The 27,063-nt window shown below is 54.1% G+C and overlaps 1 protein-coding gene across 2 annotated transcripts in view; it reads left to right on the forward strand.

Annotated features, from left to right (window-relative positions):
* Positions 1 to 27,063, forward strand: part of SMAD6 (SMAD family member 6) — a 74,391-nt gene that overhangs the window by 46,392 nt on the left and 936 nt on the right. The gene's annotated exons all lie outside the window — the stretch shown is intronic.

A 27,063-nucleotide genomic window follows, 5' to 3' on the forward strand; every position in this document is an offset into this window, starting at 1 on the left:
TCACCCTGCTTCTTCCCTCAATGCTCACAACTTGATGGAAGCACTTACCTAATTTCAAAATTACGTGCAGAATCTGTGTGATCAAGCTCTGAACAGGCTGGATCCCAGTGGGGGTTGCCGAGGTGAGTCTGGGAAGGCCTTTAGCCCTGGTAGGGCACAGTGAAGGACACCCCGGGGGGAAGGTGCAGAGGGATGACAACAGCGTTTGCCAGACAGGTACCACGTGCACCGAGCTTTACACGTATTGTCTGGTTGGATTCTCACAACAGACCACCCTAGGAAGGTTGTTTAATTATTGCCATTTGGCAGATGAGGTCATTGGGCCCCAGAGAGGGGAGGTAGCTTGTTCAGGGCCCCATGAAGCAGGTTTTAAAGCCCCTTGTCTTCCTTCCACCTCTCTGAAGCCTCCCACGCTGCTGCCACAAAATCCCTGAGGCCTGATCAGACTTTCCCATCACTTTTGGGATGTGAGACCTGCAAAGGGTGCTGAGGCTGAGTGGTCCTGTCAGATGGTGTGCCCAGGCTGGGAGTGGCAATGCCAGTGCCCACCTCGGTGCCAGCAGCCTCGTCCCCGAGCCTGCCCGTGGATCATGCCAGCCGTGGGATCTGGGCAGAGTTGGGCCTTCTGTGAATCAGGTGTCTTCAAGGAGCCCCCAGGGTTCCTCCCTTCTCCTGGACCCCTCAGCACTGCCCCTAGAGCACCATCTCTCCACCTCTGCCCTCCTCCTGCCTCGGCTTCCTTGAGAGGCCTCCGGCCTCCACCAGGGGCAAGCAAGTATGGCCACGGTGGCCTCCACATTTCTACTCCCCTCCCAGTTTTCTGGGTGGCCTTTTTTTTTTTTTTTTTTTTTTAATTTAATTTATTTATTGGCTGCATTGGGTCTTCGTTGCTGCACACGGGCTTTCTCTAGTTGCTGCGAGCGGGGGCTACTCTTCACTGTGGTGCTTGGGCCCTAGGCGCATGAGCTTCAATAGTTGCGGCACATGGGCTCAGTATCCGTGGCTCATGGGCTATAGAGCACAGGCTCAATAGTTGTGGCGCACGGGCCTAGCCGCTCCATGGCATGTGGAATCTCCCCAGGGCAGGGCTCGAACCCGTGTCCCCTGCACTGGCAGGCGGATTCCTCACCACTGCGCCACCTAGGAAGTCCCTGGGTGGCCTTTTTTAAGGGTCCTGCTTCATGGGTGTGAAACACCAGGGGTCACTCAGCTCAAGATTTCATTGCACAGTTGGGGTTGCTGAGGCTGTGAGAAGGGAAGCAACTTGCTCAAAGTCACACTGCGGTAGGGGCTGGGCCAGAACGCCTGGTGGTCCCTGAGAGGGAGTGACTGTAGCCCTCTGCCATGATAGGATGGCTGATGGGATCCCGTACGTGCTCTCTGCCTTGCACAACTCGGGCCCTCTACCCCAAAGAGCCTCGTGAACTCGAGAAGAAAACTTAGAATTTTTGTCTCCTCTTGCTGCAAGGGCTTCATGTAGTCTTTTGGAGATGTGTATGGACATGTCTCGCTGAGGGAAAGAGCCGCAGCCAGGTGATGCTGTGGCTCTATTTCATGGCCCAGCTCCCTGGCACTGCCTGCCTTCACCATCAGAGGGCCCCAAAGGCAGCATGTGAGGTGCTTGGGGATTCAAGCTCTGGGGTCAAATGTCAGCCCCGCCATGCTCACCGTGGGTGGTCACGGGCTCATTTGTCCTCCTCTGTAAGAGTGGAGATAATGGGAGCCCTACCTCAGGGGCCTGAGTTAATAACAGGCATGTAGGAAGTGCTCCATGAATGGGTGATATTGTTATCTGGTCCTCGGAGACAAGGGGGCATTTCTCATCTCTCCTCTCTCTCCATCTGACTCTCTTGTGTTCTCCGGACTCGCTCAGTCATTCTTACGGAGCGGCCCCTTGCTCGTGCTCTCTGTAAATCAAGGCAGGGGTCGAGCTCAAACTCATACTTGCAAAAAGGTCAGAGTTTGCCGGGCTCCAGGTGATACTGCCTGGGTCATTGCCTCATTGCACTGCTGAAAGATTTGGCTGCAGTTTGCAATAGACAGCGGTTCACACTCACTTCTTCCCTGTCTTCCACTGGCACACGAACACACACACACACACACACACACACACACACACACACACACACACACACTTCACCCAAATCCTCATGTGAAGCACAAGTGGTGGTACTTGGCAGGAGCTCCGTAAATACATGTGCCTATTTTATTTTCTGTCCCTCAGTGAAGTTACCAGGTGGGTACCTTCTGTGCTGGGCATTATAGGGTTGTGCAGAGTGAGTGCCTACCAGCTGTTCAGCACAAATTTGGGCATTTTCATAGTGTCTCCCATCATCCTTATAACCATTGGGGGTGGGGGAGTATACTTCATTATAATCGCCATTTTACAGATAAGTTCACTGAGTCTCAGAAAAAAGGCATGTGTTAACGTAAGGTAACAGCACAGAGGTTAAAGGTCCATTTAATGATACAAATACACTTATTTACAAAACAGAAATAGACTCAACTTACAGTTACCAAAGGGGAAGTGGGGGGGACACGTTGGGAATTTGGTATTAACAGATACACACTACTATATGTAGAATAGGTGAACAACAAGGACCTACTCTATAGCACAGGGAACTATATTCAATATCTTGGAATAAGCTATAATGGAAAAGAATCTGAAAAAGAGTATGTGTATATACATGAATCACTTTGCTGTACACCTGAAACATTGTAAATCAACTGTACTTCAATTAAAAACAAAAAAGAAACTCATGTCTTAAAAAAATCATCTCATAAAAAAAAAAGTCCTTTTAAGACAAGAGGGCGCAAAGGACAAGATGAGCCTTATGGCTCCCTTCAGAGGCAGCAGTGAGGAGCTGGGGGAGGGAAGCGGGAGTTCTGTAGTTTGGGGGTACAGTGTGTCTTACCTCACCAAAGAGATAAGACTTTTGTTAGAACTAGGGATAGGCTGCTTTGTTCTTGTCCTTAGTCCCCCTTCTGCTGTTTGCTTGCTGTGTGACCTTAGGGAAGTCCCTTTCCCTCTCTGGGCCTATAAGGACTACTGCACACATATGGTCAGTCTTCGGATTTTCTGGAAACTCCGGCCGTCAATCAGATTGTTCAGAAAGGCGCCGTCTCTGTTGGTTCCAGTGCTGTCCTTACTCTTCAAAAACTCCTTAGGACTGTGGGGGTCCTGGCCCAGCTGTGAGGGGTTAGCCCTTCATGTTGAGTAGTCACCACTAGGCAAGCTGTCAGAAATTCCTGTTCGCTCACAGGAAGGTCCCAAGCACGCCCTCATGGATTCACAGGCCCCGTCAGCGTCCATGTAGTGCCATGCTTCCCAGAGTCCCCACCTGCCCTGAAATCGACAAACCATGGTCACTGACTGTTGCTGGGCCTCAGTTCCCCCTTTTGTACCAGGAGAGGAGAGGAGACAGCTTGGATCTGTGCTTTTCAAACTCTTCCAGGTGTTGCTCCAAAACATGAGGGATGGAGTCACTGTACTTTTACCTGTTTTAGATCCTGGGATTCATAGTAAGATTCTCTGTGGGGGAGAAAGGGCAGGGGGTGTTCCACTGCTACATAAGAAAACAAATGTTAAGAGCCAAGTAGATGATTCCTTCGTACTCAGGTCTCTTGTGATGAGAATATTATTATGCCAAGGTCATCCCTGGATGATACCCCAGGGCCATGAATTTGCCACTGCAGCCTTCTGCTTACCTGCAGGAATGGCCCTACTTGGGCTCCAGATGGAAGCGCCCACGGCGTGACCCTGGGCTTCGTGGGTCCTCTGCGGCTTACGAGGTGCTCACCACTCATCTCCCAGCACTAGCCCGGGCAGGGCACGTCCCATTTTAGGGATGAGGAGACTGAGGCTCGGGGCGGGAGGAGCCTGCCCAGGTGAGTGGCAGGGCCATCACGGTGGGGGCTGGGTGGGAATCGTCCCCTCCCTGGGCAGGGCTGGGCCTGGCCCCCACCTCTGCATGGGGCTTCCAGCCAGGGGACCCCACAGTGGGGTGAAACAGAAAGGCCTCCTGGAGGAAGGAAAAGATTCCCAGAGTTCTGTGCTTCAAGCCATTTTGGTAAAAAAAAAAAAAACCTAATTAGAGGTGACAATGGTGACTTTGTCTGTGTGCTCACTTTTTCCTCCCTCTGCCCCACACCTCCCCCTTCTCTCTGTCCCTCATTTGTTATATCCATGGGAAAACTAGGTAACGTTATAATTACTGAAAATATTGTAGGTCTGTTGAAGCGAGGGGGAGGGGTGTGCCTGGGCGTGCAGGAGGCCCTTTTTTTTTAAAAAAAAAGAAAAAGAAAAAAAATTTTTTTAAGGCTTTATTTTATTTTTTTCCTTTCCTTTGGAAATGGAGCCCTTTGCAGTCATGCTGTCACAGTTAAAATAAGGTTTAAATTACAGGCCAGCCCGTGGCTTTTCCCCTTTCTTTCAGAATTTTTGCCAACTTGCAATTTACTTAATGAAATCCTGCTATTCCGTTTAACGGGGATATTTTTTGCAGATGTTGATTTAACTTAGCTTTGCAAAATATGTGAACTGTACCGTTTCTTTTCCTATTTTTAACGGTTTCAGGGTTCTAGTTCAGCAGCTCCACCGGCTCTGCCGTGCCAGCAGTGGTGTTTACTCCCATCCCTTGAAAATATTTGTTTTCCATCGCTTGTCTGCCCTCCCCTCCATCCCACATACGCACAAAGGGGAGGGGCCCATACACGGCAGATTCTTCCAGAAGAGACTCAGTGAGGTTTAGTAGTGGGTGGAATTGAACTGAAGGGACGCCAGAGTTTCTTTTAGTCCAACCCCCTTGTTTTGAGGGGATGGAGACTCAGAGTGGGGAAGTGACTTGCCTGAAGTCACACAGCAAATTAGGAGAATGGTGGCTTGAGGTATTTGGACAGAGGTGAGGGTGGGGGTCAGGGCGCTCTTGCCTTGTGGCTATTTTGGTAGATTCTTCTCCCCAGAGGATCCCCCCCACCCCGGGAGCTTTGGGCTTGACCTTCATGTTCTGGGACAAAAATTCTGCCTCATGTCTACCTGAGGCAGCTGTGGCTCGTGGAGAAAAACCCCACCCAGAGTTCTGAGACTTGGACTTGTGGGGAGGGGCTTCTGCTGCTTGACTCTCTTCTGTGACCTGAGTAAATTGTTTCCTCTTCCCAAGCCTCAGTTTCCCCATCTGCACAGTGTAGGTGAGAGTCCTCGTCTCCTCTACTGTTGATTTGAGAAGGCCGGCGTGAGAAGGTCTGGCCTGAAGCCCAGCAGGTGTTCAGGGAATGCTTTTATAACATCCTCACACACTGTCAACCCCGGTCCCCACGGGAGGAGAGGTGTGACGTGCAAGTGAACCTGGTGTCTGGGGGTACCAGGAGCAGGGTCAGACATAGCAGGACACCCTTCGATGGGGGCCCTCCGCCAGCCACCCCTTCTTTAATGAGGAGTCGCCCAGAATGACAGGGACTCCCACGGAGTCCGGAGAGAGCAGGCAGATGACTTCCCTGAGTGGGGCAGAGGCCCAGCCTGGCAGGGGACTTGCCAGGGGCAGAGCCTGAACCCGGGGCATCACTCCTGATGGCTCCTGAGGGCAAGTCCGGCCCCCTGAGGGTGGGTCTTTCCCTGAGTCCCCAGGTTGGGGGCTGGTGCATCTTGATCCCGGCCCCTTTCAGAGCCTCACTCTCAGTCGCTTGGAGGGCTCGCCTGGCTCCAGCGTTCTGGAGCGTCCTGGAGTAGGCGAAAGGAAATTCTAGCGGTAGGGCCAGCCGGGAGCACGGGGGCAGTGGTTCAGTGCTGGAGGGCGCTGGGCTGGGCCTGCTTCGATCGCCACATTCCGCACACACGCCCTGGATGCTGGAATGTCCACTGAGCTGCGAGGGACGTGCTGGCAGGACAACAGAGCCGAGGGCGGGCAGAACGCGATGGGCCAGGGCACTGGGGAACAGGCCCTCTGCAGACGTGGAGATAGCCAGGCTGGGGCCAGGGAGGGAGGGACGGCCGCCTCGGCAGCCCCGGTGGCCTCAGGGAGCCGTTTCTCATGGCTCCGAGGGGCTGGTTTCTGGTTAGGCTGAGGAAGAGGACCGGGGACCCTCCTTGAAGCCAACTCCACAATACGCAAATTGCATTTATGTGAAGTGGGTGTCTTTGTGTATGTCTGCGGGTGGAGGCGGTGGGGAGGAAGGTGTGACTGGAACTTCTGTTGCCTGAAGAATTCATCACACGGATCCTTGTATACTCATGAGCCTTGGTTCCTTAACACCCTCCTTTTTATTACCACATATAAAGTCGCACGTCATCACACGAGCAGTATAGTCACAGCCTCTTTATAAAACATTGGAAACAACACTGGTAAAGCAGAAGTCTCCCTTTCTTCCCCATCCCACTTTCCTCCTAAGAGTTAACTAGTCTTAAGCTCAGCAGGATGAAAGCAGCAATGAAACAGGGTAGGTTAACAAACAACAACACGGCAAGTCCGAACGCCGGTGACAAAAAATGTCACCAAAGCTCTCAGACTGTTTTTATAAACCCAGCCACGTGCTGGAGTTCCAGGAGAGGCACATCTAAACAAAATCATATAGGAAGGTTGAAACCAAAGAGAATTGGAGGAGAAAAGATATACTAAGTCAGTGCTAAACAGAGAGAAAGCAAGTGCAGCAGTATTAATATGAGGTAACATAATTCCAGGCAAAAAAGCAACAGAAAGAACAAAGAGGCAACTTTTACAAAGATCAAGGGTTGGCAGACTTTTCCGTAAAGGGCCAGATAGACGTTATCGGCTTTGTAGGCTGTTCAGTCTCTGTCCCGCTGCTCACCTCTGCCGCTGTGGTATACGCAGACAACATATAACACACTGCCTGTGACTGTGTTCCAGTTAACCTTTAGTGCCCAGAACAAGGGGCGGGCCACATGTGGTGTTTGCTGACCCCTGACATAAATCAAAGCGAAAATGGTCAGTGAGATATAATAATCAAGACTCTTTATGCCCCTAACAACATAGCTCTGAAATCTCTAAATCGAAAGACGGATAGAAATAAAAAGGGAATTTGACAAACCCGCAGGAGAATGGGATTTTAAAACACTGTGCTTTCAGAAGTTGGCAGATCCAGTAGACGGAGAGAGAGAGAGAGAGAGAGAATTTTATGAACAACATTGCCAACATGTTGTGATATGTATATTTGTGTATTTACAGGTGCTTGTCTCATTGTACCATGCCAGGTCCCTGTTCACCCCTTGGATTTTTTAAACTAGAGTGGTCTGTCTTGTCTCTAAATGGGCTCAAAGAACCAAGATGAGGTTAAAAAAAAAAAAGCTCTGCATCTTCAGCGTTGGGTGCTTCCTGCAGTCCTAGAGTTCCCCCTTATAAAGTCCACCTGTCTCTCAGTAGTCATCACCCCCAGTTGTAGGCGGGGTCCCCTCCCTGAAGGAGCTAATGGTCTGTGGGGTATAGGGATGTACACCCATGAAACAGTGGAGAACCAGTCAGGCCCCGACCCTGCTTGCCCACCACCTTCCTGTGGCTACCCGTGCCCACAGCACACCCCCAGTGCTCAGCCCCAGCTGACCCCTGTAGACTCTTTTTCTCCACAAGTCCTCCTGTGTTCTGTGATCTGGCCTCAGGAGACGGCATTCACCTTGACTTCTGCCCGTGTGCCTTCACCCAGGCTGTCCCTCCCCACCCCTTCCTCGCCTCCGGGGTCCCCCTCAGCATGCTTCTCCCCAGGTGGATTTGGTGGCCCACCCTTCTTTGCCTCGCTGCCCCTCATGTACGATGTTTTTGGTGGTTGCGTCCTCTCTTCCCCTGGCTTGGCGCTCTGAGGGCAGAGGTGTGCCTGGTCCCCTGGCCCCCCAGGAGGCTAGCATTGTGCCCTGTGGGGGCTCTGGGCAGTGCCTGTGTGTGGAAGGGGGCATCGGCGGAGAGAGAGCCTCCCTGCCTGCTGAACACCTCCCGGGAGCAGAGCTTGTACTGTGTATTTGTGAATCCTGGCACCACCCCTTCAACCTGGGGGTGACCTTGGATGGGTCAGGAGGCCTCAGTTTTCTCCTTGTCCATCAAACGGGCAATTAGTAATAAATTAGTAATATTTACCCCCCCCCCCCCCCCCAGGTTGTTGTGGGAAATAGGTGCCCGGCACGTGGTGAGCTGGCAGGACATGTCAGCTCCTAGCACAGTCATTCCCTGTCCCACGATTCTTTGTCCTGGGTGCTCTTAATCTCATTTCACAGATGGGGAACCCAAGGCCCAGAGAGGCTGAGGCCATTCGTCCCTGACACACAGCTGGGAAGTGGCAGAGCTGGGATTTAAGCTGAGGCACTTGATACCGGATCCCACAGTGAGGTGTACGCTGTCCCAAGGACCTGTCCTCAAACATGCCCAGACGCACTGAGTCAGGGCCATCCGCGGTGGCTCCAGAGTGTCGCCTTCCCTGCCGGTCTCCCAGCCTGGCGCTGGGACCGCCGCGTCCGTCTAATGCTAGGAAGTCAATTTGGTTTGGTCTCCTTCCTGCCCGTGTCATCTCTCCCTCGGGGAAGCCAGCTCTCTCACTACTGTGCCAGGCTGCTGAACCCTCTACTCGTGAGATCATGACATATCAGCCAGAAAGGGGGCCTCTTAAATCTTGTGGAAAACATAGATTCCTGGGCTCCACCCAGGACCCATGAATCAGAATCTCCAGGGGCGGGGCCTGGGAATCTGGACATAAGGGCCCAAAGCAGGGGAAACACTGTCTCTTTTAACCCTTTTATTTTTTGGTTGAAGAAGCCGGGCTTCGGAGAGGGGTCTGCGGCATCACAGGGAGGCCCAGTGAGCCTGAAAAGCCCTCTCTGGACTCTTACCTGGGCCACAGCTACTGCCCCTTCCCAGCACTGGCCCCCATCCCCCCCCATTCCCCCCAGCCTCGAATCTCTAGGAACCCTGTACAATGGAAGTGGTTGCGAATGGGTGTGCAGAGACCTTCTGGAAACTCAGGCTCTGCTCAGAGACTTCCTGTGTCTTACAATGTTATCTTCAGAATAGGAAACTTTGCCCCATTTTTGCAACGCACATCCTTTGCCTGAGAGTCTGTGGTGGTGCCGGCCAGCCGGGGCGGGTCACTTCTCAGGCAGAGGCGGGGAGTTGTTCTGACAGCCATGCGAGGAAGGACTCTCTCCCTGCGACCCACAAGAACAAACAAACAGACCCTTTTGCAAAAATAATTCATGTTGGCCAGACTCATCAGGAGTATTTGTTCCTTGAGCCCAGTGGTCGTGAAGACCAAGTCATCCCTTAGAGACAGGAGTGCTAGCGGTGAGGCCTGGCCCTGCTGTCGGACCGCCAGCAAGTGATTTCTGCTCTCTGAGCCTCAGTTTCCTCTTCTGTAAAGGGAGGAGGTTGGGCTGAATAAGTTCTAATGCCGGCAGTGAGTGTTAGATTCCCCTACCTTCTCCAAGTTTCTCTTTGAAATCAGTGTGCTTTTGCTGTTAGACAGTATGTTCCAGAGCACCCTGTAACTTTCCGGGTTTCCACCAATCCAAGAGTGGCACCCCCCCCCCCCAACTCTCAGTCATTCACGTGAGCCGCCGGGGTGGTGGATGGACTTCCTAAGTGACAGGTTCCCTTTTGAGTGGGGAGCAGGGAGGTACATCTCAGAACTCACAGGGAGTGGGGCTTTCTGCAGGCCTGCAGTTAGGTACACGCCCAGGCCAGTGCTCGCCTCCTAGGGGCCAGCTGCAAAGAATGTTTATGCTGTTTCTTTTCTTCCCCTCAGACTGGAGTCTTGGGGAGGGCTCTTTTGGTTTGAGGGAAGAAACATGTGTGTACAGCCCACTGAATAACTTGGAACTGACCAGAAGGAGTGATGTTTACAGAAACAAGAGCCTCTCTGGTTTCCTTGGACATTGCTGTTATTCTCTCCTCCCTCCAGCCTCCAGCACGCCCCTCGCCGCAGGACTGATTAATCCTCCTTCCCAGGGGCCCGAGTTGCTGTGCCCTTGCACACAGTAGGCACTTGGTGAGCGTGAGAGAGGAGCCCCACCTCCTAAGCAAATGCAGCTTTTGCCTCTCCGTGGCACTTCTGTTGGCCGGACCCCAAACCCACAATGAGTGGTTCTTGAAAACATCCTTCCCACTCTTTCCCCTCAGGGAATTTGCTTTCAGGGTTTCAGGGTGGGGCCCTACGTGTTCCAGGCCTGGGCAGGGCAGCTCTCAGTGGCTGGGTGGGAGTGGTCAGGAGGGGGCGCCTGGGGCAGGTAGAGATGGTCAGACTGGCTTGAGTGACCTGCTAGGATGTGGTTCCTAGTGGGTCTTTATCGGTGAGTCGGTCTGCCTGTTTTATGGTAAAGGCCACGGGGAGGGAGAGGGTTAAACCAAGTGGACGCCCAGATCCCAAACATGGGTGAAGATCCTTCTGGTCAGACTGCAGGTCAACTGCAGAACCCATGGTGTCCGTGGCAGGACGTCCATCTGGGGGTAGATGCAGGCATATGGCAAGCCCCAGCCTTCATGTTTTTGTTGGTCTTACCTGATAGCAATATGTGAAGCCCGAGGAGAGGGTGCAGAGGAATTGGCAGGGAGAGGCAGAAAAAGCATCTGCCAACACACCTGGCTTCCCTGCCCAAGACTCAAGACACGGGACACAGCAGAGAGGCCCCTGCTAGCCTAGGGAGCACCTCTGAGGCCAGCTCCATCACCCAGTGGGCGCCACAGGGTCTTGGTGCTCCAGGAGATGTCTGGAATGCGCAGAGGGCAGGGCCCGCAGGGTGGTGGTCTCGGGGCGGGTAAGGGGGCTCTGCGGGGCAACTCCGGAGCTAGGAGATGGACGGTGGAGGGAGAAGAACAGTCTTCCGGCCTCAAGGCTGAGCCCGAGGTCAGTGCCCCTCGGAGGGGTTCTGCCTTCCTCGGGGCTCCGTAGGCGGGCAGGCTGCGAGGTAGCGCCAGGACAGGGGCACCCCGGGGAGGCTGGCGGCTCCGGGTCTCCCTGGCGTGGCTCCAGCCCCCACGTGCCCAGAGACGCAGGCAGTTGCTCCTGACTCGGTGGCCTTGGGGACCCGCCCAGCCGGAACCTGCCGTTCCCCTGTCAGTGCCGCCTCCCCGACTTGGCAGGGCCACCCCCTCGAGCTGGAGCAGCCCTCGGTACTTCCAGCCTGGCCCTCTGCCTGCCTCTCTGGGGCCTCGCAGTCTGTCCTCCCGGGCCAGGACCAACACACCTGCCCTCTCAGCGGGACGGCTCGCCAGCCTTGCCCGGGCCTCTTCCTGCCACCCCAGGCTCCCTACGCCGAGTCTGCGGTCCCCTCACCGTGCCTGCTTCTCAGAAAACATCCGTGGCCATTCCACCCCGCCCCCAGAAGGGGATGTGCTTCCTCCCGGGGAGAAAACACGGGACCTGGCTCATTTAGAAATCACCAAGGAGGCCGTAAACATCCCGGGTTCCCCTACTGCCGTTGCCACCTGAGGGGTTTCCACACGGGGTGGGGCCCCTCCCCTCCCCTCCCCTCCCCTCCTCTCCCCTCCCCTCCCCTCCCCACCCGCTCTCTAATGGAAACACCCCCGTTGGCCAGGTCCCCTGGCCATAACGCCCTAGGAAACGCTGCTTCTTTCAGACGGGCACGGAGATAACTGGGTGGCATGCTGGCCTGCGGGAGCCAAGGGCTACCTCTCCTTCTTGGGTGGCCGCTGAGGGACCCGGGGGTGCTGGAGGTGCAGCCGCCCAAATGACTTCCTTTCCAGGCGCACAGAAAGGGAACACTGACAACTCTGGGACTCGCCAATTCATGCGATTGGGTGGTGGGTGATTGGAAAGGTTACTGTCTAGAAACCGAATTTTGTGATGTTCAAATACCATAGAGGGTGATGCTAACTGGATAATATTTCCCGTTAGAGGTCACTCGGAGATCTGCTTTACTGCACAGATAAGAGCGATTTGTAATTGGTATGCCAGTTGTTTATACAGTGCTAGTAGGATAAACAGTTCTCCTGAACCTTATTTATATTTTGCATTTGTTTATCAAAACTTTTTTTTTTTTTTAACTTCAACCCAGCTGCTTTCGGAATTATTACAAACTCTGGATTTATGGGTCCTGATTAATGGTACTTTATGTATGTGCAGGATAATTTATCCTGTGCGCCTTATCCAGGAGCCTCAGTGCTCAGGATAAGGGAAGCCAAAAGTGTCCCTTCCTCCCCAGAGTGTCAGTGTTATAGGAAGGCTTGGGGGACAAATCGTTTGTCTTGTCTAATCAGAAGCAGACATGTCATGGAGTGGATAAAGCATGAGACTTCAAAGAGCTTTCCTAGACTGTACCCTAAGGGGTTGAGTCCCCAGAGCTTGACTGGGACACTGTGGGTGAGGTTGACACACTGTGGGGTGTGTGTGGTCCCAGTGGAGGATGGAGGAGAGGAGGTGCCCAAAGGATACTTGACAGCAGTTTCCAGCAATGACAGATGTTTATCCTTTTTTATGACCTGATATGTTCCCTCTATCGTTTTTGTTCTTCACGGGTCTTACAGCTTACTTTACACATTCATCCCGCTAGCATTGGCGTCAACCCTTCAGTATTACTTCTAATCAGGAATTAATGGTCCCACTTGGCCCAAGGCTTTGGCACCGATCTCAAGAGATGTGCTCTGATTTCACAGCTGGACCTCACTCTCACAGGGGGCTACATTTCAAACCAAGGTGGTCACCTTGTTCTGTTGATCCCCACATTTCTTGGGGTGTTTGTCCATGCAAAGACCTCCCAAAGACGTGACCCAGACGTCTTCACACCCGAGGTCGCCTGAACCATGTAAATAAACCTAAACTCAGCTGTGGCCGCTGCGGCCCTCTGCTCCGCCAGCTGCTTATCATCTTTCATCATCCAGCAAGGATAAAGCCGGCAGGTGACGTTAAAGGCAGCACCTTCCCCAGCCGAGCCTCTAGACTGCCTCTTAGCTTTAAGTCTTGGTATCTCTCTCTGCAGCGCGTGAGAATTCTCAGAGAGGAGGGCTCACCAGCTACCCTCTTTTTACACACACACACACACACACACACACACACACACGCAGCGGCAGCTTGCATGCTGGGGGGGAACGTGGCCCCATTTCACACATGAGAAACTGAGGCATGCTGTGCTTTTGCACACGGGTTGGGTTGGCGCTGTGGGATGGAGTTGGCAGAGGGGACTTCTGGGTGTTCGGGTTTTCTGCTGTTATTTTTAACGCTGGTTTTAAGCGTGCTTTTCTTGCAGCTATGGCCACAAGATAGGGCCGGGATGTTGTGAGACGCTTGATGTAACTAAAAGGGCCTGGCCTGTGAGTTCCTGACCGAGGAGGAAGTGGTTAGGTGGCCAAGAATGCAACCTGCACCTCCCAGATTAATTAATAATTGAGCACTGGCCCCTGGCCAGGCCGAGCCGCGAAAGATACAGTGAACCAAGAGTGGTTAACTACAGTGGGGGAAGGAAAAGCTTGACTTTGCCTGTGGCTAAAAGGGAAATTCACAATAGCCGTGATTTATGGGCTGAATTACTTCGGATCCTCCTTAGTGGGCCCAACTTGGGCATGTGCTTCAGGAATGCAGACGCTGGCGGCCCGCAGGGTCATTTGTGCCCACGGGGAAGGGAGGCGGTGGAGGTGGGGGGGGGGGTGGCACAGGCAGTGGGGCGGGCACCAGCCTTGGAGGAGGAGGTGCAGGTCACACCTGTAGGAGAGGGCTGGGAGAGAGACTGCACTGGCTATCTGGTGGAACTGCTGTAGGCTGGAAGTTGAGTGCACATCAGGTCACACTCTGCAAGGAGGGATGGAAGGAAGAAAGGGTGTGGAGTCTGGTTACCCTGGGTTCAGATTCTGTCTAATTGGCTCTGTGACCTTGGGCAGAGGACTGAACCTCCATTTCCTCCTCCGTAAGAGTCTACCCACCTCCTAGGGTTGTTCTCAGAGTTAAATGAGACGGGGTATGTGGACAGTGGCCAGTAGCAGCTGGATTCCTGTAGGCTGACTGGAGATGAGGCCTCAGTAGCGACCCAGCAATGGGCAGTGTCCCCGCTTAGCAAAGCTGCTGACGTTTGCTCGGCCCACACGTGCCAGGTGTGTGCTGCTTGCTAAGGTGGACGCGGCTTTTCAGGTCCCTTCCCGAAGAGCCCCTTCAGGCTTCCCCGTGGGTCAGGAAAGGCACTCCTTCCTCCCCTTGTCACACAGGTCCCTGCGACTGCAAACAGCCCTCTGGAGAGGGGAGGCCGTTCTAGAAGGCACTTGGGCATTGCCGTCGGTTGGGTTCTTGCCCATATGTCTCCCTGGTCCCCTTGTCTTTCCTAGAAGACATTAAGGGGTATGAATTGGATCATGGCAAACAAGCCTTGTGCTCCTCCTGGCTGAAAGGTTAGCCTTGGGAATTGGAGACCAAACAGATGCACAGTTGACAGTTGTGACAGTGGCCCGGGCATTATTGCTGCGTTGACTTGTCATGCAGCGTGTGTCCATGTGTATTTGGACACAGACTAAAGAACTGCTCTGAGAAACTGTTGCTGAGCGGATGGCTTATTTTCCCAAGATGCTTGGCGGTGGGTGGGGGTGGGGGGGAGGACAGTGGAAGGAGCACCTTTGGCCTCTGAAGACATGGATGAGCCCTGGTGTTCCTTGCTCGTTAACCACCTGTGGGCAGTCCCCCAACCTGTCCGAGCTTTATATTCCATAACCTAAAACGGGCTTGAACGGGCTTGGAGAATTGGAAAACCCTCCACTGTGAGAAACAGCATCCCACCATCACCGCTGATGGTGGGTAGAGCCCCGTTCTTGGCTTGGACTACAGGGGCTATGAGAACCAAGCTCGGCCTCTTTTTGCTTTGGAAATGGTTGGAAATGGGTCTTGGGGTTGAGGCATGAGGCGCAAGTCTGTAGGGCTGTGTCCACCTGCCGGCCTGATGTGATGGACAGACCGCCTGGCTCGCTCCCTCCTCTGCTTCTCCAGCCCCATATCAAACAAGCCATCCCTTTCCAGGCTACTTGGAGCTTGGGCATGCACGGCGCTGAGCGGCTTCAGCGGCTTCAGCCGCACACAGTAGCACGGCCACAAACAGGAGACCAGCTTGCAAGGGTGAGCTTCTGCCAAGCGCTAGGTCATTTTGCAACATTTTTGCAGGAAACCTTTAAATCTCATGTTACTGTGTTCTTTACAGCAAATATTAGTATTTAATTGTGGCTTAATGATCTCTCCAGTCAATATTAGCTTTTTGCTTATTATAAAGCACTCTTGTTTGTTCCAGAAATGTATAAGAATGATCCAGGCAACCCTCACTTTAAGAAAATCCAGTATGTAGGACCCTGCATTTACTAAAGAGGTGTGGATTATGTACCTTTGTGTTACAAAAGGATATTTTAAAGGGAAGGATTTAATGCAAGGATTTAATTTGAATGCCCCCACCCCGGGACTTTAATTTGGGGGCGTTTATCCCAAAGTGCATCTTTAATGTAACTAAGGCGGGTGTATTTGACTTGCAAAGGTCACATGATACTGGCTCATTGGTAAATAACAACAGGCTGGTGTTAGATGAGGCTTGTTTTTGAGAGCTTTGCGAATAAGAAAACCAGCTCCCCATCCTGTTCTTTGGCTCTTCCATTGAGAGCCGTGCTCCCTGAGAAATTAAATCCACCCCCCCTGCCAGACAAGATGACTGTAGGCTTTAGGCAATTTTGGGGGGCAGGGGAGCCACTGAAACAAACGTGGCACATAACAAGCTCATCTGGCATTCCACTGGCGGGGCTGCATCATGAGGATCAGCAAGTAGGGATACTGCTTCTCCCTCCCTGGCTCAGTATCCTGGCCTCTGAGCCTCAGTGGTGTCATCTGTTCAATGGGAGTGGTACCACGGCTGCATCTTTTTCAAACCGGGGAAAACCCGATGATTTCCCAAGTGCGCTTGCAGCTCTTGGATGTGAAATTCCATTGAGCTTCTGTTGGTGCGCGTGCCCTGGTTAGCGGCAGGGTGCCAGGTCCCGGGGGGGAGGGGCAGAGAAGAGTGTGATGCCTCCTCCCAGGCCAGCCTGCTAGAAGGTGGGTGCGGTGGAGACCACGCCCCCTCGATGACAGCATCAAAGAATGTCACGGGGGAGGGTCCGAGCAGTTCAGACCTCAGTCCTCGGGGACTGAGGAAGGTTGTTCAAAGGAGGTGACATCAGGGTCTTGTTGGTTAAGAGTTTGACAAACTTTGGGGAATGGAGGAGGAAACTCACGTTCACCAAGTGCCAGATACTGTGGTTAGGCTGGTCATGAACCTGCCCCCTGACCTTGAGCCCTTTGAGTGAGTTATTATGCTGGCTTCATGGGTGCCCAGTGTGTGCCCCGCTCAGGGCCCGTGCTCAGAAGGGGCCTCCACTCAGTGTAAGGCTGTGCTTTCACCACTGAAATTCTGCATACTTTGTGAACCAGGAGCCCTGCGTTTTCACTTTGCACTGCCCCCCCCATTCTGTAGCTGGTCCTGGCACTCAGAGAGAGAGTTACCTGCTCACAGTAACCCAGCTGTTAGGATCTGCACCAGTTCACCTCTCTGCTGCCTGTGGTCTCAGCAGATCTTCCCAATCAAACGAGAGTGGGATGGACAAAGTGCACACAGAGTGAGGTGTTCAAGGCACAGGGAGCTAGGAGGTTCCAACAGCAAGGGGTGGCGGGACCAGGGATTTGAGGGGCTCGGGCCGTGGGGGCCTCCCCTGATGACCCGCTGGGATGTTTCTGTACCAGTTCAGATTCCTGCCCCGGAGAGCTGCTGAGACAGGCTGACTGAGGCCAATTTTAAGGTACTTTGCTTTTATGGCTTTACATTGGGTCCAAGTAGAAGTCTGAGGCAGGAGGTTTGCCAATAAAACTCCAGCTGTATTTTGGGAAATAAAAGAGAAATGGAGGTGCCCCGAACTCCCCCAGCTCTGGGAGCCTGCGGGGCAGGAATGTGCCCCCCACGTGGGCTTCTTTAAAGCCCACCGCCAACGGCCATGGACTGCTCCCCTGCCCCCTGTCCCACGCCACACCTCTGACACATGCCCAGGCCGTCCTCATCTGAACCCCCAGAGGACCGACTTTGTTCTCTGTGGTCTCGGACTCAACAGGGAAGTCAAGGTTGAGTTGAGTCTGTGAACTCTGGCGCTTGAAGCCTAAGGTGAAAACCCACACTCAGCCAAGACAGGAACCCACAAGAGCGGCCGGCGGCCTGGTTCCTGTGTGAATTCAGGAGTTCAGCCGTCACCATTGGCAGGGTTGGCAGGGCAGACCCGCAGGCAGGGAGGATTGAGGGGCCCCCTGCCGCCTCTTTCTTGGGGACCGAGGTACCCAGCTTCATTATCGTGCACAGTGTTTTTTTAGAATCTTTCCGGGGCAATGTGAAAAGCCAGGCTTTCCCACCTCAGGGGGTCTCTGGCTAAGAAAACAAACAAACACCCTCAGAGTCTGGCTTTGGGATAAAACAAAAGAGGCCCTGGAATGGGAGCAAAGTTCAGAGACTTTTGTTGCAGAAACTGGTCCCTTCTGGAAAATGCGGGGCTGATTTTATAAGGTGCTTATCGCTGGCTCTCCCCTCCCCTTGCCGACAGCCTCTTTTCACCATCCTTCCCTCCAGGGCACAGGGAACCAGAATTCTCCCACCCGGACTCGATTTCCGATTTCCTGCCAGAAGTCTGAGCGGTTCCCCTGCCCTGCCTCCTTGGGGTCTTGTCTTTTCTGGCTTAGGGTGTTGTGCTTTCCTTTAGGAGCGTTGGGCCAGGCCAGGCGGGCACGCCAGTGTTTCTGGGGTAGGGTCTCCGTGCTCAGCTCTGATGGAGAGTGATCTGATGGCGGCCTCAGTGTGGCCCTCAGAAGCTGGAGCTGCCTGCAGAGTGTTTTTAAGAAGGGAGCTTGGACCACAGAGCACCGAAGTTTGGGGAGAAAAGCCACTGCCCCCTGAGCCCAGGGAACCTAGAACAATCTTGCTGGGGCGGCAGGGCGAGTAGGATACTGATGGAAGTGGTAGGTCCTGGTAGATGCCTGGGAAGCTACTTGCGGAGGGACTCTGAGCAGGCCTGGGAGTTCGGGCCCAGGTGAAAGCTTGTTTTATGTCACGGTGGCATGCAAGAGGAGTTCATCTTTTCAGGATCTGTTTGAATACTGCACGAGATAAAAGAATAGAAACCTTACCCACCTCAGCCCAGGCCACCACTTTGTTCCACCGGAGACATGGGGCCGAGCAGGCTGGGGTCAGGGCGCCAAGGCCAAAAGAAAGGCCTTCCTGCCGGGCCCAGCAGGCCCCTCCCTAGAGAAGGCCGGTTACGACTCAGCTGGGCGGCCACGAGCTACCCTTATAGTCACATCCCTCTAAACCCCTCCAGGCAGGGGCTCCACAGACCCCAGAGGAGCAGAGGGAGCAGATGAGGCAGCACGAAGGGCACAGCAGAGGGAAGCTGGGCTCAGAGTCAGGCCACCTGGTCAGGCTTCCCGTGCTGCATTGCTGTATGGCCTCTAACCTTAGGGTCTGTGCTCTAAGAATGGGGGTGATTCTGCCTCCTGGACTTGGTGCAGAGCACAGAGCACCCAGCACCTCCCACACTCCAGCTGCTCAGCCAGGGTCAGCAGCCCTTCCCGAGTCCACCCTCCCTCACTGAAGTGCGTTTAGAAGATGCTCATTGTGTTGAGGACAGGTGGTGGGAGTGCCTGGGAGAAGCTATGCATAAAAACCAGAAAAGTATGTGTTTGTAGGGCTGCCTGGGGGCCATAGATAGCTGGCATGGATAAGACATGGTTTTTGAAAACCTGTAGTCTTTCCAGAAGGTGGGCAGCGTGTGGTGGGGTCCCCACATGGCCACATCCCAGGGCCACTTTTAACATCCAGTCTTTATAGAGCCTCCATGTGCCGGCTTGGAGTGGACACAAAGGGGCTATGACAGCACAGTCCCCGTGCCATTGCCCTACAGGCCTCTGGGGGTTTGCAGCCCATAGGTTGCAACCACGAGAGTAATGCAAAGTCCCTCATCTCTAGATAGATGAATGCTTAAATCCCTGCTTCCCAGCTTCCCAGCTGAGGACTGTGGACCTGACTTTCAGGCCTCAGCTGCATCTTAAAATGGGAATTACTGAGAGGATGAACAGTATGTTGAGGCAGTGCATTTAAAGTGCTTCATACTCTGCTTGGCATTCGGTAAAGATTCATTAAATGTTGGCTGGTATATTATATCATCACCATTATTATGATTTCTACTGCTGGCTGGTTTATTTCATTGATATTATTACTTCTACTACTGATACTCCTCCTCTTATTTCCCCTTGATTCTCAATTCCATTGGCACATATCAGGTATTGTTACCTAATATGAATGCCCTTATGAACTATAGAGGCTGAGTCAGTCTATTAAATAATTTATACAAATAACGTATAGAGATAAGACTTACGGTGGTAATACTGGTAAAAAATAACAGCTGTTACTTATGGACTGCTTATTTTGAATCAGGCATTATTTGATGCATTTGAAATTAATCCCAGTAGCCCGAGGCAGTAAGCTCTGATTGCACCCCCATTTTACAGATTAGGAAGCTGAGGCCCAGGGGGTGAAGTCACTTACGGGTGATTTCACCGCTGGTGAGTGACAGAGCTGAGATTCACATGCAGGCAGCTCAGCTCCTGGGCCGCGCAGGAGACACCCAGCTGGTCCTAGCTGACCGTATTGCAAATTTCCCCGGTAACCTTGGCAAGTTCCTTTCCCTCTTTGGGCCTCAGTTTTTGCATCTGCAGAATCGTGAATTTTGGCCACATGGACCACGCATTTCCTGGCCTCCCTCCTCCCCTTGCTTTCACTCTCCCTTGGCACTCCCTGGGGGTAAAACCACTCCCGCCACCCCACTCCCCCCACCCCCAGCAGAGCGGCTGGTCGACTGTCTGGAAAGGGGTAGCAAAGCACAGTCCTTGGCCCCAGAGACCAGCGGCTGAAAGATCCCCTGAGGTGGACCCCGTGCAGGCGGCGGCGGTGGCCAGACCGCCCGTGATGTAATGACCGATTAGGAACTTCCTCTTGGAAGTCTGGCTTCCTCCAGGGGCCAAAGGTGCTGGAGTTGAGGTGGGGGTGGGGAGGGGCGGGTGGGAGCGAGTAAGAGGAAACTCCTGTCAGCTGGGCCCTGCTTTTGGAAAGCGTTCAGCGGAGAGGCTCGTTCTAAGCTGTTGACCATTCACATAGCCCTGTGCACATTCCTTCTCTGCTTTTACTGCCGGATCCCAGTGGATAAAGGACTGGTCTCCCCCTCCCTTAACAACGGAAAAAAAAAAAAAGAGCCTCTAATTAATGCTGCATCTCTGGACTTGCTGCAAAACCTGAAGCCATTTCTGTAGCTTAAAATGACAAAGGAAGGTTAAGTGGAAACTTCTTTTTCCCTCTTAGTTTGATAACAAAAACTACTTATCTAATGGGCAAACAAGGCTTTTAAAGGGGTGTTAGGTTAACCAGATTCAGGGCCACGTAATTACTCCCAGGCCTGGGAGCCTCAGATGAAAAAGCTGCTGGTTGGATGGGAACTTAAAGCCACAGGCATGACATGGGACAGAAGAAAGGAGTTTTCCAGGAGGGCAGGAGGCCCTAGTGGGGCCTTATACAAAGGGGATTGGAAAAGCCAGCCCTGGGCTCCTCTCCGGCTCTGCCACCAACTTGCTGGGTGACCCTGGACAAGGCACGTAACTTCTCTGAGCCTCTGAGTCTCCCTTCCCAGCCCTCAGTGGGGTCTGCCCTTGTTTCAGTGCTCATGGAGGTGTGGCTGGACCAGCCCCAGGAGAGGCAGGGAGGCAGCAGCAGCAAAAGCTTTAAACACGGAGGAACATGAGCGGCCCAGCAAGGTCCTGGCGGGGGTGGGGGGACACGACGCGACTCAGGGCCCAGCTTCCTGAAAACGCTCTGAGCCTTCACATCTAGCTTCCTTAGCGTCTGAGGGATTGGAGACTTTAATCTGGGCACATCTCTGCTTCGCCTCCCAGGATGGGCGAGTCCAAGGCAGTCTGGCCCAGTGGAAAGGGGGGAGTCAGGAGGAAAACAAGCTGCATTGCGTATGCTCAGGCTTTTGGAGCGTGCGGCCCGCGGGGGAGCACACAGGAACGTTCCTGCCCTTTGTTTTGACAGAAAACTGCTGATTCGAAGAAGCTAAAGGCTTTTCTTGGGATTTCAGCTCTCCTCGCCTCCCCCAGACTGCAGTTGGCCCTCTTGGTGCCCCAGAACCCCCACAAAATTACATGTTGTGCTCGCAGCACCCTCACTGGGCAGAGAGGCCAAGAGGAAGGAATGCCAGCCAGCGGAGAGGCTGGCTCCGGTGCAGGGGAGAGGACCTAGTGTCAGGCCAGTCTCCTCCTGCCCACCGCAGGCATCCACCACCCTCTGGTGGCAGGAATGTGGGCGCCACCCGGAGGCCAGGCCACCCCTGTCCAGCCTGAAAACACAGGGCTTGCCCCTGGGTCACCTGGGAGCCCTGCTGGGACCGCTCCAGGACAGCCACGGAGGGCTGGTCTAGCAGCACATTTCCACTACTTTCGTTGTAATGACTATCTTCGTTGTAATTCTTTCAAGGCATCACACCTACCGTGAAATGCACAGGTCATGATTTTTGACAATGTGTACACCCAAGTTCCCACTGTACCCGTCAAGATATCAAACATTTCCAGCACCCCGGAAAGTTCCCTCATCCCCACTCCCCACAGGTAATCCACAGGTTCTGATTTCTGTCACTATAGGTTAGTTTCGTCTACTCCAGAATGTCACCTCAGTGGAAACAAACAGCACATCCTCTGTGTCTGGCTTCTTTCACTCAGACGAATACATCTGAGATTCACCCACATTGTGGTGTGTTTCAGTAGTTTTTTCTCTTTTATTGGTGAGTCGTGGTCCATGGTACGGACGTGCCTTCTTTTTGTTTCTCCGTTATCGTAGTCTGGGCTACTGTAACCACGACACCATAAATTGGGTGACTTAAATAATACATTTTTATTTTTTACAGTTCTGGAGTCTGGGAAGTCCAAGATCAAGGTGCCGGTAGATCTGGTGTCTAGTGAGAGCCATTTCCTGGTTCATAAATGGCTGTATTCTTGCTGTGTCCTCCCACAGTGGAATGAGGGAGCTCTTGGGGGTCTCTTTTCATATCGGGGGTTAGGATTTCCAACATCAGTTCGGAAGGGACACACACAAAACATTTAGTCCATTAACACTCCTCCTCCTGGTGATGGACATCTGAGCTGCTTTCCAAGTTTGGGTGATTCCAAGTAGAGCTGCCGTGAATATTCATGAAATCACAGAAATGTAGAGCTCACTGTTCAGAGGGGAAGACTGAGGCCAGGAGGCTGGACACCCAGCTGCAGGACTCCTGACCCCCGGCCTGGTGCCGCCCTGCCAGATCTGCCCCAGACATCGCGCCAGACCACGCCTCTCTTCTCCCCCTCCCCCCCGGAACCCTTCCAGCCGGGACCCAGAGTCCGGCTGGGAACTAGGCCAGGCCCTGAGCAGGGGGTAGCGAGCAGGAGTTTCGGTCAGAGCGCGGTCATCTTTGATGTTGTTCACTCGGGTCTGACTCCCCGGTATTTATTTGCAATTAAGGAGCTGGTTCCTAATTAGGCTGATGGCGGGACCACAGCCTTGGAGCCACGAGAAGAAAAAGATCTTCTGCAAGAGACTGTCCCCTCGCGCCCAGAGTGGCAGCCCAGGCTGCAGACAAGAGGCGTGGTGGGTGGAGTGGGGCCCTGCGTCTGTGGGGAGTGGAGAGGGGACCCTGGGTTTAGGGGTGCCTGTCTTCTGACTCATAGAGAGCAGGTCAGCTTGTGTTGAACATACAGCATGAGATCTGAATACGTACGTACGTGTGTGTGCTCGCACGCGTGTTTGTGTAAATAGAACCGCCAGGAGCACTCATCTGTTTCCCCCGTGTTCACTTATTCATTGCTTCACCTTTCATTCCTTCACTTACTGAGCACCTCTTTGCACCTCAGGTACCAGGCTGGAAGCTAAACCTTAACGTTTGTAAAGTGCTTTACAGTTTGCAAAGGGCATTGTGTCCATTGTCCTATTGTGACCTCCCTTGGTGGTGACCCTGGACATGACCCCCCACACCCGTAAGGAGCCCTGGCCTTAGAGCTATGCCAGGGCTGTAAACAGACAGCTGCTTCTTTCTGCTCCCAATCGACCTGCTGCCAGAAAATCCAAAGATGGACTGTGTAAGTGAGGCACTCAGTTATGAATAAGTCCATTTTACAGGTGGGGAGACTGAGGCTTGGGGACATTCAGCGGCTTGTTCTTGGCCACATATCCAGTCAGTGGTAAGAGCTTAGGTCTGTCTCACTCGGAAACCTTTTGGATCATGTGACAAGCATGAGATTAGAATTCTGGGGTCTCTAGTTCTGGTCCCACTTCTGCCACCCAATGCTGTGTGTCCTGGGCAAGTCACCCGGTACCCGCGGAGCACCATCTTTGGGGCACAAGGACGTTGGACTCAATGGATGGTTCCCGCAGGCCAGTCTCAGGACTAAGTTTTCATTGGCCCATGGCGAAAGAAATAAGAAAATCTCTTACAGTCTAAATGTATTAATTTTAAATTTTCTGATTTAGGTCCTACATATTTTGTGAGTGTCAAGTTGCCCTTTCTTTTGTAGATAGTAGATGGTCTTGGGGTTTTTAATAAGTCTGTATGTGACAAAATCATGGTAACCATGTAACATTCCCATCCCCTCCATTAAACAGCATATTAGTTTGTGAAAGCCCAAAGCATCAGGGTTCCCTGGACGGGATGATGCCGGGGGGACCCTCAAGCTCTGGAGCCCAGAGACCCTAAGAGCTAGGTGGGGATGGGGAGGCCCCAAACAAGGTGATGGGCTCACCTGCCGGCCTGCTCTCTCAGGATCAGACCTGAGACCCTAGTTCTTGCCCAGCACCCCTTGGGGCTGAGGCCATTGGTCCCACCTGCCAAGCAGGATTCCAGTTGCAGGGGGTGGGGAGGTAGGGATGAGGGCACTGTGCCGACACTTGGGACACATTTTATTTTCTTCCTCCTTCCCTTGTAGGGTGTTCCAGGAGCACCCTGGGGATACATGCAGACTTGGGACGGATGCAGGGAGGACTAAGACCCACCCCTTCCTCCTTGAGAGTCCAGGCCAGCCAGGGGCACTGATCAACAGCACAGACACCTGCTCAGGCCAAGGGAGGGGCTGCCTTTAAGGCTCTAGGCGCACAGGAGAGAGAGGTCAGAGAGGGCTTCTCAGAGGCGGCACTCCATCCCCTGGAATTTGGAAGACCTGGCCCACAGCCCAGGCCTGATGAGGTGTTACCCAGTCTGCTCAACCAAGGAGGCCGCAGGAGGTGAGGCCTGGTCCAGGCAGTGTCCCTGAGCACCACAGTTGTGGCAGGCTGGGCCCTAGGGCAGCCTTTGGCACGGGGCCGGTGAGGGGGGGGGGGTCGTCGTCCCACGCACAGGGCAGCATCCCTGTGAGGAGCACTGACTGGGTAAGGCTGGGGACACAGGTGTCGATGAGGTGGGGGTAGAGGATGACGGCACCTTTGGCTCAGCTGGGGTGGGAGGTACTGAGAGGAGGGGCACAGGAAGGCCCACCTGGCCTTAAACTGAAAGCCTTTTAGGAGCTGGGAGGGAGGAGTTACCGCACCCCCTCCATCCCATTACTCCCACACTGTCTGACTCTTAAACTGCTTCTTTGCCTTTTACAAGAGTGGCTACCCCTGGGGCAAAGCTGACACTTTATGACTAGGGTGGCCCTCTCCGAGCTTATCTGTTGAGGGGGTAGCAGTTATCCCTCACTTAGTGGGACTGTGTGAGTCTTCAGGGAATGAAGACCTTCCATTTGTGGAGCAGGGAGTGACTCACTGGCTTGTGGGTTAGCACCTCTAGGACTCACAGACCACGAGAGCAGTCATGGTTACAGATAGGAAACTGAGGCTTTGAGAAGGGGGGCACTTGCTTGGTGCATGGGTTTCGGGGGGTGCCTGTCCAGAGTATGGAGGCGAGCTCCCCTCGGGAGTGTGGCCCGGCACGGATGCCGGTTTCAGCACTCACTGGTGTGTGCCCGTGACCAGTCATGGCACCTCCCTGGGCCTCAGTTTCCACAGCTGTGAACTGGGGTGATAACAGGTGCGACCAAGGCCATTGTGAAGAAGGCGTCTGGCACGTGGAAGGCACTCCGGGATGCCTGTTGCCTGTCTTGTCACCCAGCATTCACCAGGCTCAGCTGCTGTGACTCCCTGCCTCTCTGTGCCTGGTGCACTAGTGGAGCTCTCATTGCTTGGTGCGAAGGTTGGTGTCGGAGTTTCATGGCCAGGTTGGGATGGTGCTGTGCTCTTGGCTCTTGGGAACTCTCAGACCAGTGCCAGATGGATGGATAGAGAAAGGGACAATGGCTTGGGGTGTTCCTGGCTGCCCACCTGCTGGGACTGGCCTAGTGCCCACAGCTGCGTCACCTACCACGGGCTGGAGCTGTCTCTCTGCCCACTGGCTAAAGGGCACGTCAGCTGAGGGCAGGCAGCAGGGCCTCCTTCCCCCATCTCGACCATCAGCTAGAACCATGAGAGTCCTGGGGACTGTGAGACAAAATGATATGTCCTCAGGGGCTGGACTGGGGACCTGTGTCTGGGACCGCAATGCCAGGCAGAGGGCAGGGGGCCTGCCCTTTGGGACTGTGCCCAGCCCCAGGCCACAGCAGAGTGGGCAGCCGACAGGAGGCCCCTCAGGAAGATGCTTTCCTGCGAGGTGGGGCTCCCGGCACCTAAGAGACTGCCAGGAGCCCTGGCACCCTGCTGCTCTGGGGCTTCTCGGCGGGGCGGGGCGGACTGGAGCTGACCTCACCCGGGCTGCTGAATGAAGTTGTTGGCAGTGCTCTTAGGTTTGCGTGGACTCTGATCCGCTTCTCTTGGAGGAGCAGAGCTGTAAAGGGCCTCACTCGCTGTGTCCTCATCAGGCCTCCAGCAGACCTTCTCCCTCTGCCGAGCCCCAGCCAGGGCCTGTGTGAGGACACGTCAGCTCACCGGGCAGTCATGGGTGCCCACCTGCTCGTCAGAGCCGTGAGCTCAAAGGAGAGGCCAGATGTCAAAACGCTTCAGAGCCTGAGAGGCTGGCCGCACCCGAGGGCAGTGAGGAGGGGGCTGCCCTTCAAGATGGGTCCCTTGCCTGTACCTGCTCTTAGGCCTGGTCTCAGAAAATTGTTAAATGTGTGCAGACATGCAGAAGTGCCCCAAGCTGGAGTGAGAAGGGATTCCAGTCATCCAGGCCACCCCTTTGCTGTCTGTGGGGAAACTGAGGCCCAGAGAGGCGCAGCTGGCAAACCGGAGCCCTTGAGGAGCGATTTCCTTTAGCACTTAGAGAACCTCTGTTTCTCAGTCTCGCAGAGGCAACTGCGGTCCCGGCGAAAACCTGCACTTCCTGCCAAGAGAGCCCCCTCGAGGGGCCAGGGGTGGGGGTTACTGGGAGACTCTGGGTAAGGCTCAAGGCCGAGGCCGGGAGCCCTCGGGCAGCCACGCTTCTGGGCTGGAAGAGATCCTGGGGGCCACGTCCCCACCCCACCCCGCCTTCCTATGCCTGAGTCCCCTGCGAGAGGTGACCTGTGCCCCCTGATAGCTTCACCCTGCTTTGTTCAGGTTGAGGCTTGGACTAACCGGGTTCAGATCCTGGTGGTGCCACTTGCCGGCTGGGCGGCCTTGGGCAGGCTGCTGGTTGGCTGCCAAGTCTGGGATCCTCATCTGTGAAATGAGAAGGTGGCCTCCTCACATATGGGAGGACCCAGAGAGTCACGTGTGGAGTGAGGCGTGCAGAGCAGAGTGCCCGGAACAATGTAGGTGCTCACTGTTCAGTCCCTCCCTTGGGTGTGTGGGCGTGTGTCCCTCTCCTGTTGGCTTGTAAAATTCTGTAGGCAGGAGCGGGGTGTGCTTCGTGTTTGGGTACCCATGGCATCTGGCACAGTAGCTGCCTTGCCTTCCTGTGTGTCTTTGGGTGGGGGGGGTGGGGATGGGGTCCTGCTGTGGGTTAAATTCAAGGACAGCGGCTCGCAGTAGGTAGGTGCCCCCCATGTCTGTTGGCTACTAGAAACCCCACCCAGTAACCCACTGGCCAGGCAGCAGTGCCACCTCTGCCGCCCTGGAGTAACACCCACGTG

The sequence above is a fragment of the Hippopotamus amphibius genome, chromosome 2, assembly GCF_030028045.1.
Source record: "Hippopotamus amphibius kiboko isolate mHipAmp2 chromosome 2, mHipAmp2.hap2, whole genome shotgun sequence".
NCBI classification, from domain to species: Eukaryota; Metazoa; Chordata; class Mammalia; order Artiodactyla; family Hippopotamidae; genus Hippopotamus; species Hippopotamus amphibius.